Source organism: Calonectris borealis, chromosome 2, assembly GCF_964195595.1.
Source record: "Calonectris borealis chromosome 2, bCalBor7.hap1.2, whole genome shotgun sequence".
Classification (NCBI taxonomy): Eukaryota; Metazoa; Chordata; class Aves; order Procellariiformes; family Procellariidae; genus Calonectris; species Calonectris borealis.
In genome coordinates, this window is record NC_134313.1 from 100,426,272 (window position 1) to 100,438,579 (window position 12,308).

Genomic DNA, 12,308 nt, shown 5'->3' on the forward strand with positions numbered 1-12,308 from the left:
ATGTGCTATGATTTCCCCCATCCTTGTATGTCAAACATCTTGCAGTTTTGAAGACCCACAAAATCTTTTGTGTTAAAGGCTTCAATAAGCCTTTAAAGGCTTCGAAGCTGTAATACTGCTTCGTGGCACAAATAGCCCACTGGTGTGAAGCCACTCAAAGATCATTTCTTTTGCATGCAACCCACAGAAAAGCAAAAATCTGACATAACTCAATATCCTATATTGTATTAAATATACAAAGCAATCCTGAAACTTCTGAACTTTGCAAAGGGGAGAATAACTTTGTATCTGTGACTATTCACTTCCAGAAACTTCAGTGTGCATATTTTTACTAGAATGAGAAAATGATAATTTTTTTCCCTAAAACAAGATTTGTCGTCACTATTTTGGCTTTTCTTAACCCAACTTAGCAGTTAAATTGAAACACAAACATTGACTTTGCAAACACTCAAAGTAAAATCAACCTGATTGCACATGCTCTTACTACTTCCCCCAAGGGAAACTGCAGTATAGAAAAACTACTTTCCTTAGGATTTGTGTACGCACAACGTAATGTTATGGCAGAAGGAGATAACCCATTTAGAGGTCGAAGAAGCCACAGTACAGTCTTCTAAATGCCCAGCTCCACTTGGGCCAATGCACACTAGGGATATTCCTGTATTGCTATTCTCTGCCTGTACTCTGAGGGAACACAGCAGCCACTCAGAGCCAGGTCAAGTACCTCTTCCTCATGCTGTGCTGTGCTGTGCAGGATAGGTGTTTCACTATTTTAGTCTTTTGTTTAAAGCTCTTCTTCCTGATGGTTACTGTCACAGCCTCTTTGTAACAGAATTCAGCAGGACATCATATTTCTAATCTCTTTGTAACAGAGTTCAGTAGGATGTCATATTTCTAGTCCTGCTCCGCAGGGCTGAAAGATCCAAGGAACTATTTTCAGCTCAGCTCAGTTCTCTCATTGCCATGTAAACCTACAGATCTTGCAATTCTGCATTGCAGCTCACACATCCAGTGAAATGCCACAAGCACTGAAATATTTCCATGAATTTGACTCCCTGTTCTTTTTTCAAAACAAACCTGTAAGAGATGATAAAATCTTGCAAGAGAAAGAGACCTGAATCCCACCCTGGCAGGTTAAAATATATCCAGCTGTAATTTTAAAGCTTTAAAAATTACACTCATTTCAGATCTTTTAAATTTTTTTTTGCTTTTTTCCATTGATATTAAAAGTAGTGTCCAGTTTACAATAGACTTTTAAAACTTTTTTGCTTTACAATTGCTCTAGGGTAGAACAAAACATTAGTGGCCTAATTTAAACAAGTCGATTGTATCCATGTCTCCACAAACACTTGAAGTACCTTACCTTAATAGGAAAATTGACTTAAAAAATAAGTTAAACTCTATATTAGAAGGCTAGTAAAGAAAAAAAATGCATCATTCCCTTGCCTATTCTTGCAAAAACAGACCCTCTGAACTTTCTAAAAGAGAATATTCACATGGGTAAAGTTACTCACCCTTGAAAGTGTTCAGAGCTTCTAGGACATTTTATTTAATGAAATCTGGAGTGCTAAGGGTAAGGTTGTAGTCACTTTGCTATTCTGCTACGACTCCAACAAAGCAGGGAGAGAAAAATATATGATACGGAACATATGAGTCTAAAGGTCACGATTCACAGCGAGATTTGAAGAAAAGTGTAGTAGCCGAACCCACACATGTTCCTGCAATGCCTAAATTTCAAGTTGGCAAACTCCCTATGAAGGTTACTCTCTAAATATATTGGCCAAGATTTTGAAACGCTGCTATACCTGCCTTTAAATCATGCTTATTCATGGGTTCAGGAAGGACGCCTCATACAAAGAAAAAGTAAGCATCTCTTTAGATGCTCTTCCAATGCCTACATGAAGTTCTTTTTCAGATCTTCTAGTTTAACAGTGTTTGTTTTGTCTGTGTGTAGTTTTCACTCTACCTCTGTGGATTTTCAAGTATGTAATCAGAGATGCAATCATACTGCAGCCTTTGGGGAGTATGATTGCATACTTTTTCTATTAGCATGGGACTAATAGAAAACCATCATAATAACCTTGTTAACTCCTTATGCCTCTGTTAATCTTATCCAAAACAGGAAGTACATTTTAAATTATTTTCCTTCTTATTCCTCTAATTGTTTATGGCACTTTCCTTTTGTTTTGTTTTATGAAGGTATTTAAACTTCTGGATCATGGTCATGTTCTCTTTTCTGATCCTATCCTCTCTCAAACTTAGCTGTACAAGCTCCTGCTCAGTTGGCAGATGCAAATAGGAAACACCGTCAGGAGATGTTGCAGTAGGGAATTCTGAAAGTCATGTTCTTCACTAGAGTTTCTGCTCTGGATATTGTTATCCTTATATATTGCTGAATGAACAAAATTCTTTCTTGCAATATCCTTAATTCACACACTTTATCTTTTTTTCCCACAACTTCTAATCCTGTTCTCTCTCTTCACTCTCTCATCTTCCTTCTTACAATCATCCTAGGATAATTTAACCTGAAAGATTAATTGGAAAATCCCCTCTGGATTGTAAAAAATTCATATCATCAGCCGCCACATCTTGGCCTATAATAAATTGTACCACTTCCTTCTCATTCTTTCTTTTTGTTTTGTTTAGAGGATGAGATCATAATCTAAAAAGTCTACTATACCACCTTTGCACAATGTCTGGCACAGTGTGGCCCTGCTCTGAACTGTCCCACAAATCCCACACTAATTGATCCTTCAATATCGTACCTGCTAAGCCCACAGGAATCAATAGTCCTATTGATAACACACTTGGGAGAGGAAAGCACTTTACCCCGTGCCTTTAGAATGGAGAGGAGCAGTGTGCCAGGTATTCTCTTTTCTTTACCACCAATTCCTGAGTTTGCTTTGAGGCTGCTTTTTTGAAGCTACCTGAGAAGGCGCTTTTAACTTTAGCAGGTAGTAACAGATAAAACATGGAAAGTACATTATATTCCTGTTCTCTTTGATCTGTTACCCTGTTGCGGTTTAACCCCAGCCGGCAACTAAGCACCACAGAGCCGCTCGCTCACTCTCTGAAATTGAGTTCATTTAGTCCATGACTTCGGGCTCCATCTGTTACGGTGGTCACTCAGGACAGGAGAGGTGGTGTGTTGTGTGGAGTTATGGGGCACTAAAGCCAGCTCAGGTCGGATCACTGCTGTACTTGCACTGCTTCTTGTAAGGCTTGTCCTCCATTGGTTCAGGTGGTTCCTGCTATAGTAATTCCTATAACATGCAACTCAAGTGTTACAAAAATTTAAAGTATTTTCATTACAATCTCCACCCCTGGTCCCTTAACATTGCAATGAACAACTCCCCTTGCTCCTAGCCTGGCTAGCAACAAGGGGTTCCTGCTATAGAGCAGTCTGTCTCCTTGATGGTGGGACAGCATGCTTCTTCCTCCTGCTCCCTCTTAGGAGGAGCTTCTTCATTCCTTTCTAAACAAACTGACTTCCGCTTCCAGTATTTCTTCTTGTGTATAGGGGTGACTGATACTGGCACAGGTTTGTTGTCTGGTTTAGCTGCAGTGCCTGTTGCCTGGGCTGGAGCAGCTGCAGTGCCTGTTGCAGGGGCTGGAGTAGCCACAGTGCCTGTCGCGGGGGTTGGATTAGCCACAGTGGCTGTCGTTTTGTCATCAGATCCAGAGATGATCTCTTCCCCTTGAGGGTTCTGAACAGTGTCGAACAGGGCTCAGTAGGCATGGGCCAGGCCCCAGCACGTTGCAGTGATCTGTGTCTCTCTGGAATTGTCAGGGTGACAGCATGCTTTTTCCAAATACTTCACTAGTTTTTCAGGATTCTGCACTTGTTCAGGGGTGAAGTTCCAAAACACTGGAGGTGACCACTGTCCTAGGCACTTGCCCATACTACCCCACACACCCTGCCACTCATAACTATCCAGCCTCGGAGCAGATGTCTGGGTGGTATTCTTAAATAGTTGTTTAACCTTAAACATATTCAAGAGACATAGCAATAGGAACATGCCGGTTTGAACATCCCAAGGATATTCAAAATGCTCAAGAGCTACTGTAATCAGCCTGGAGGAGAAGGAGAAGATGAAGGAAGGTGTCTCCCCCGTAGATTGGCTCTCAGAGGAAAAAAGTGTAATTATTAATAGGTTCCGAGAGATGGCTCCCAAAGTAAGGGGATGACGGCAGTGCTGAGTACAATCTCACGACCAGTAATTTTATCATACCATAAGCTAGTGTTACACAGTACAGTAAAGCGGTAACTGTAATCCAACTCCCAGAGGTGATATACAGCACCGGAGGGAGTGCATACGGCAAGTAAGGTGTTACATAGCACAATTCTGAGAACAAGGACAAAAACTCTGAGAGCAAATGAATCAACATTGTGACCAGTGACTATTAAACTAATATAATGAATGCTTATCACAAATTTGTTTTAACATGCTCTGGTCAGATCTGTCGTTAACTCAACATTTCATGCCCCACATTGGGCGCCAAAAAGGACTGTCATGGTTTAACCCCAGCCGGCAACTAAGCATCACACAGCCGCTCGCTCAATCCCCCACGGTGGGATGGGGGAGAGAATCAGAAGAGTAAAAGTGAGAAAACTCATGGGTTGAGATAAAGACAGTTTAATAGGTAAAGAAAAAGCCACGTGCGCAAGCAAAGCGAAGTAGTGAAGGAATTCCTTCACTACTTCCCATCAGCAGGCAGGTGTTCAGCCATCTCCAGGAAAGCAGGGCTCCATCACACGTAACCGTTACTTGGGAAGACAAATGCCATCACTCTAAATGTTCCCCCCTTCCTTCTTCTTTCCCTAGCTTTATATGCTGAGCATGACGTCGTATGGTGTGGAATATCCCTCTGGTCAGTTGGGGTCAGCTGTCCCGGCTGTGTCCCCTCCCAACTTCTTGTGCACCCCCAACCTACTCGCTGGTGAGGTGGTGTGAGAAGCAGAAAAGGCCTTGACTCTGTGTAAGTACTGCTCAGCAGTAACGAAAACATCTGTATTATCAACACTGTTTTCAGCACAAATCCAAAACACAGCTAGCCCCATACTAGCTTCTATAAAGAAAATTAACTCTATCCCAGCCAAAACTAGGACATATACCCTAACATAACATTACCTAGTGGGGTTCGTTATCACCAATCTCTCCCCAATCTTTCAAAATTCTGCTTATTTAGAAGTCCACTGATTGTGGAGTTTCACATGCTGTGTACTTGGCATCTTCCACGAAGCAAGTACAGCCATCTGTTTTAGTTCGTCATCATATCAGTCAGCCCTTCAAAATGCCATAAACAACTTTTTTAACATTAAAATGCAAAGACCTCCACATAGCAGTAACAAGGAAGAGAGAATAAATTAGGCAATGCTTAGAATAGGAAAGACAGCAACCCTCAGATAAGCTATAGATACTACAATTTTCATTTGAATGTTGCTAAGGAGATGGGCAGGAAGAGAATTTGGAAGGGGGTATCTACCTTAAGGAGCAGGGTGAGAGAAGCAGGTTGCCAGCTTCCCATCAGCTAGACTTCCGTTCAGAACTAAGGACAACATCCAAAACACAAGATGTTGCTGTTTATCCCAGTCCTCAACTCAAAGCATCTGGGACACATTCTGGGAATCCTAAGTAAGAGAGACTGAAGATCTGTAACATAATCTCAATTTTACACATAGAGAAATTAAGATAGAGAGAACTGAAAAATTTGCTTCAGGTCACCCACCAGATCAGGAGATGTAGCAATGCCTTTCTTATTGAAATAAACCACCATGTTGAAACAAATCTAAATAGCTGCATTATTAAATTCTTTCAGGATTGGGTCCACAGACTGCAGCCATAGAAGCAGAGTTGCTCCACGGATATTCCACCCAGAGTCTCTGTTACTAGATTATGGTACTTCTGCTAGAGGCAGAAATTAATACCAAAAAGAAAACAAACAGCAGCTAAAATAAAAGCTGCTGAGCATTCCAAACTAGTAATTTAAGCTCCCGTAAACACAATTCCTTCAAAATAAAGATGTTTAGAAATAGCAGTCTAGCAGCCCTAAGCATGCTAGCGCCATCACCAGAGTGCTTCATCCTCTGGGGAATTAGAAGTACCCTGCATTATAATCAGCCAATCTCGTTATGCCTTCCTGCTTCATAATTATAGATCTTATTAACAGAGATTAATTTGATAAAAAAATAGGCATTACAAATTGCACAGTTTTCAAAAGAAGAGGGAATCATTTAGTTTTGGATGACAGTGAGAATGTTTCTTCATTTACCCCAATCGCCAACACCTCCGTTATTGTCAATATCATTAAATTAGATGATTTAATGAGAATGTCATTAGTGCAGACCATTTTTGAGCATTTCCAATGTAGAAAAACTCCAGCTAGCTCAAAATAATCACTCAGATCTTAATCTTTTCTAGACAATGCTGACTTCAGTAGAGTTGTAGAAGTTCATACTGGTTGAGTGTCAGACACAATCTAATATCCAAAAACTTCTGGAGAAATTGGAGCCTTTTCAATAAAGTTTTCCATTCTGAGAATGGCTAGTAATAGCAAACTGCAGCTTTCAGTATTCATTATCTAGTAGTTCATCTACTTTAAACAATTGTCATTTATATTGAAAGCTAAAGCTAGTGTTTCATTTGTTCAGTTTAACTACCATAGTCCAAGCGTCATACAACATCTCAAAACTATTTCCCTGTAGTGTTTGTAGTTTGCACCTCACTGGCAGTTCTGATTTTGGCTTTTTTTGGCAGTGCCTTAAAAGAAACAGAGAGAGAATATTCACAATTTCCAAACTCTTTATTGAAAGTGTAGTTTAGTTAGAAAGTTTAGATTTAGTTAATCACCACCTACTTAGCCTCAAATTCGTTTTCAACTGTGCTGTTTGTGTTAAGCAGGACAAGCAGGATATTAATTATGACAGGGGGATGCCTGGGTGGCTAGAGCATATGGCCTGTTAGGTGCCACCACTGCATAGGCATATTGAACAGCCCATCTGCGCCCAGAAAGGCCACAGCATTTGCCTACAGTCTGTAGAGAGCTGGGAAGTTTAGAAGTACCTAAGGTCCCAGTGCATGTACAAAACCAGGATTTGATTAGTGTCCAACAGCAAGGTGGTTGGAACAGTTTATCAGGCCTATGAGAAGCAGGCCTTGTTCTGCTGGTTTTTTGCTATCATAGTTCACCTTGAAGATAGTGAGAGTTATGACTATGTCTGTGACAGTATAGTCTCCCTGAACTCCTCAAAGAATTCCACATTTGAGTCTGTGGGATGGAAAGGGATCATTTACATAGTGACAAACCAGTTGGTTTTAAAGCTGCTAAGGAAATGAAATGGTAGAGACGGGAACTGAACACAATTTCTGGTTGGGTCCCACTTTTGAAAAGGAGTATCATACAAAGTCTTCATCCACAGAGAAAGGGAGAACTGGGAAGTCTCTTAATGCCAATTCTGAGCGACTATCTTTATTGTTACAAAGAGTCCTGGCCATGCCATGTATAATATTGGTATTATTCTAATATACAGTTATGATTACTGGTATTTTAGTATTAAAGGAAGGAAAAGAATATGAAACTGTATTTGGTGTAAATGCAAGGCTTTGGTAGCAGGGGGGGTTGCAGGGGTGGTCTCTGTGGGAAGAACTGAGGGGCTGCCCTGTGCTGGATGCAGCCTTTTCCAGCTGGCTCAGCAACAGATTCACAACAGGTCAAAGCTGTTTGCGGTCCCTCAGTGAAAACATATTTAAGAAAGCACAAAAAATGCTGGAGAGGCACAGGCAAAGGGAACAAAAAGAGTGAGAAACAGCAGAGGGGACACCACGGTCAGAGAAGGAGGAGGAAGAGGTGCTCCATGGTGCTGGAAAAGCCCATGTCGGAGAAGATTTTACTGACAGGCACTGCAGCCTGTGGAGAATTCATGCCAGATCAGAGGAAAAGGGGGAGAAGGAGGGAATGGCAAAGAGAAAATCACTGTATACTGACTGTAACATACACCCCCATCCTCCTCTGCGCCCCTCCAGGACAAGGCAGAGGAGTCGGGTGTAAAGGAGTGAAGTTGAGCATGGGAAAAGGGGGAGGAAAGGTGTTATAACATTTGTCTTTTTTTGTTTCTTACTACCCAAATCTATTTTAATTGGCAATAAATTAAATTGATTTTCACCAAATTGAGTCTGTTTTGCCCACAACAGTAACTGGTAAGCAATCCCCCTGTCTTTATCTTGACCCATGAGCTTTCTTGTGCCTGTTGTTCTTCCTATTTTCTCACCCCGTCCTGCTGAGGAGGGGGGAGTAAGCGAGTGGCTGGGTAGGAGTTTGGTCCTTAGCTACAGTTGACCCAGCACAGAAACACATGATTAAACCTCTTTAATCCCAGAAATCAGCAAGCATCTGTTACTTCAGTTCCAATCATTTCTGCATGTGTCTCTGAAAAGCTTTCATAATAGTTATTGTACTTTAAACTCAAAATTGCTTTGATGAGAGCAGCCTTCTCTAGGTAAGACAAAGCATAATTTTCCCGCTATCAACAAGGAGTCCTGCTTCAGTATACCACAGATAACTGCTACAGTTCATAGATGGTAAAGTAGTTTTGTTCAAGTGTTTGTGAATCCTGTTTCTTATATCAAATAACTTGAACAGTTGATAAATGGAATGAACTCAACCAAGCTCTGTGCTGTATTGAAAAGAAGAAAATGAAATGTTCGTTTCTTAAACAAAGGCACCACAAGAAATAAGCAAATTAAGGAATATTAATATTCAACTCCATTCTTTTTCTTGTTTACAAGACCTGGCTAGAAAATTTCTTGAAAAACAGGTTTCAAATGATAAATGCCAATTTGACAGAATATAATTGATGGAAGAATGCATCTGTTCACTGAAATTGCTCAGCGGGAACCTTGTTCACCTGTCAGACTCTGCAGGCTGACGAATTTCTGCTAGATGGCTCCCCTGGCTCCAGCGAAGATGGGGAGGACTTCCGTGTCTGAAGCCTGTGAGCTTCGGACTTCCAGATCACTGAGGCAGCGAGAATTCCCTCTGCAATGTCTGGAATGTAGCACCTTGAAATCCCTTAACACAGATACTGTTCTGGAAAAATAATAATAACGCCTTATGTACACAAAGGCACTCTAGATGCAAGCTGGCCTTAGACAAAAATGTGTACTGCTTTGACATTTCAGGTCTAAATGGGTTCCTTAATGAGAAGAGTTTTGCTAAGAAAAATGGGAGAACCTGCCTTGTGCCTGTATATCAGTGGATCTGATCATACACCACCTATGTTTTTAATCTCATGCAACTTCAAAAATCCTTGGAGAGATACAACTGTTATTTTATAATTGGAGTATTTCGCTTCGCTGCATTAGGATTCATCTTTCACTTGCTCTGGAAAAGACAGTATAATAGTATTTTAAAACTATATTCCATTAAGTTACACTTCTGTAACCTCTATGTTTTCACTGTAACTAACTTCAATAGGCATCAAAATTTCGCAAATGGTTCTCCTTTTAATGACACTACAAAATTAAAAGTCATTCTGTTGCCCTGAGTAATTTTAGTTAGAACTAACAGTTCTGGTAATTTTATTAACTTTAATGGACTTTCACATTCTTTTTTTCTGAGATGTGAGTATAATATGACAGCAACTTTGAACCTGATTTCCCAAGGAAGTGAGACACATGCAATTGTACTGTAAGGCCTCTCCTTCCTAAACGTGTGAGTCCATTGAGCATTTCAGACTTCAGAGAAATGCAAGGTTCTCAAAGACAGTAAATTCCTATACATTTTGTGAAAACTGATTGCTAGAGGTGCTACCACTAAGGAAAAGCCAGCTGCAGTTCAGCCAGTTGGCCAATCACCATGGATATAATGAACAGGCAATCGGCACACGATTATTTCAGCAACAGCATATGTTGCCACATTCTCGGCCAAACTGGCAAAAGACATGGGAAGGAGCTGGAAGAAGTACTTGAGCACTGAGGATGGGAAGGGCTGAGGAATGTGGGAGAAAAAAAAAAATTTTAAAAATTTCATTAGTTCCACTGTTCACAGAACAACTTACTTTGGTATCTTAAAACTGTAGATTTTGCCTTGGATAAAAGAATGTATGAATCTCTTACACAGAAGATGTATATATACTTTAACACAAGTGATTCCTGCCTTTTAGTCTATATTTCTTTAAGTGATGATTTATTTATAATAAGATGCATTTTACTGGAGAGAAAAGAGCCTATGTTTCATTTGTGAATGGAATGAAAAGCAAGTTGTTCTGCTTTATAGTACCAAGGAAATGCAAAGCGAGAGCTGTTGAAAAGGATTTTCAACAGGAGAATGAATGGAAGTAGGTGATGCATTCTTATTCTGGTAATGACAGAATGGACTAATGGTATCATCAACATGTGTATGTAAACTCAATTCATATGAACTCAATAGAATCACTAAATTTTAGTAAATAAAGCTGGATTGTTTTTCATCTCCCAATGTCTGTTCTTCAGCCTATCTGACAACTCCAAGACGCTGAATGGTCTATTTAAAATCAAATAACTTTTGTGAAGAATAAAATTGTCTGGTATAAATTAGATAGCTAAGATTTTCCTCTGCTACTGCAAAAATGAAAGTATTACAGTCATGACATTAATTTATACATGCATACACATGTATACCTACATATATAAAATATGACAAATATTACTTATTCTTTTTTTCTTAGTTATATTTAGGCTCTTCATAGGAAAAAAAAAGCATGGAATCGCATGCTGAAATAAGTCTTTGGACTAACATGAATATTTAGGCTGAGAACCTTGACAAGACCTGACTTCTAGTTATACAACAATTCCATCAGTACTTGCTGAATATTTAAAATCTTGTATGTTTGTATGTATTTGAATCTTCATTTACTGATATTCAGAAAGCATTTTCAGAACCTTCAGTATCAAATGAGCTAATTTGAAATTACTGAATTACTCCTAGAGACTGATGAGCAAAAAAACATAGCACTGCCTGATTAAAGCAATACACTAAAGGTATTACAGTAAGAATGCTATTACAATAAGAATCAAAGAATCACCATTTTAGCTCAGTCTTCCACATAAAACCTGGGGCAACCTCTACTTTCAAAGATCTGTGTCTTTGGTACACAGGCTACTTCCAAAAGTTGTACATATGAGTAAAAAGGAAGTACAAATGAAGTCATAAATGGTCATATGCTGAAAACTTAACATGGTATTCCAAGCAAATAAGATTATACAGACATCACCAAATCACAGAATGGTTGAGGTTGGCAGGGACGTCCAACTCCCCTGCTCAAGCAGGGCCACCTACGGCTGGTTGCCCAGGACCACGTCTACACAACTTTTGAATATCTCCAAGGAGGGAGACTCCAAAGCCTCTCTGGGCAACCTGTGCCTGTGCTTGGTCACTCGCACAGTGAAAAAGTATTTCCTGATGTTCAGAGGGAACCTCTAGTGTTCCAGCTTGTGCCCATTGCCTCTAGTCCTGTCACTGGGCACCCCTGAAAAGAGCCTGGCTTCATCTCCTTCACACCCTCCCTTCAGGTATTTATACCCATTGATAAGATCTCCTATGAACCTCCTCTTCTTTAGGTGAAACAGTCCCAGCTCTCTCAGCCTTTCCTCATAGGAGAGATGCTGCAGTCCCTTCATCATCTTTGTGGTCCTTCACTGGACACTCTCCTGTATGTCCATATCTCTCTTGTACTGGGGAGCCCAGAACTGGACACAGTACTCCAGGTGTGGCCTCACCAGTGCTGAGCAGAGGGGAAAGATCACCTCCTTCGACCTGCTGGCAACACTCCTCCTAGTGCAGCCCAGGATACCATCAGCCTCCTTTGCCACAAGGGCACATCGCTGGCTCATGGTCAACCTGGTGACCAGGATGCATCATATGAAATGATATTCATAAAATATATTTTCTTCCTGTTCAACATATTGTTTAAACACACAGGGTGACTTTGCAACAACAAGGCAGATGTGAGCAAAGTCTTTAATATTACTGCCATGTCCAGAAAGTGCTAATACAAACAGTAGTGTTTAAGTCTGTTTATTGCTTACTCAGTAAAAATAATTTCCTAGTTGAAGCTGCTGGTTGCAGGATATACCTAAGCAAACAAATAAATAAAAATTTGGTATTTTATGAAGCTAACAGAGATTCAGAGATGGAAGAGCAAAGGACTCTAAGCTAGACTTTTAAAACCAGACCTTGAATACATATCTTCGGACTGAAACAAATTCCTAGTTTAAAACTGGAGAGCAGTTCATAGTCCTTGTATCTCCCTATCATACTGCTGGAATCCAGAA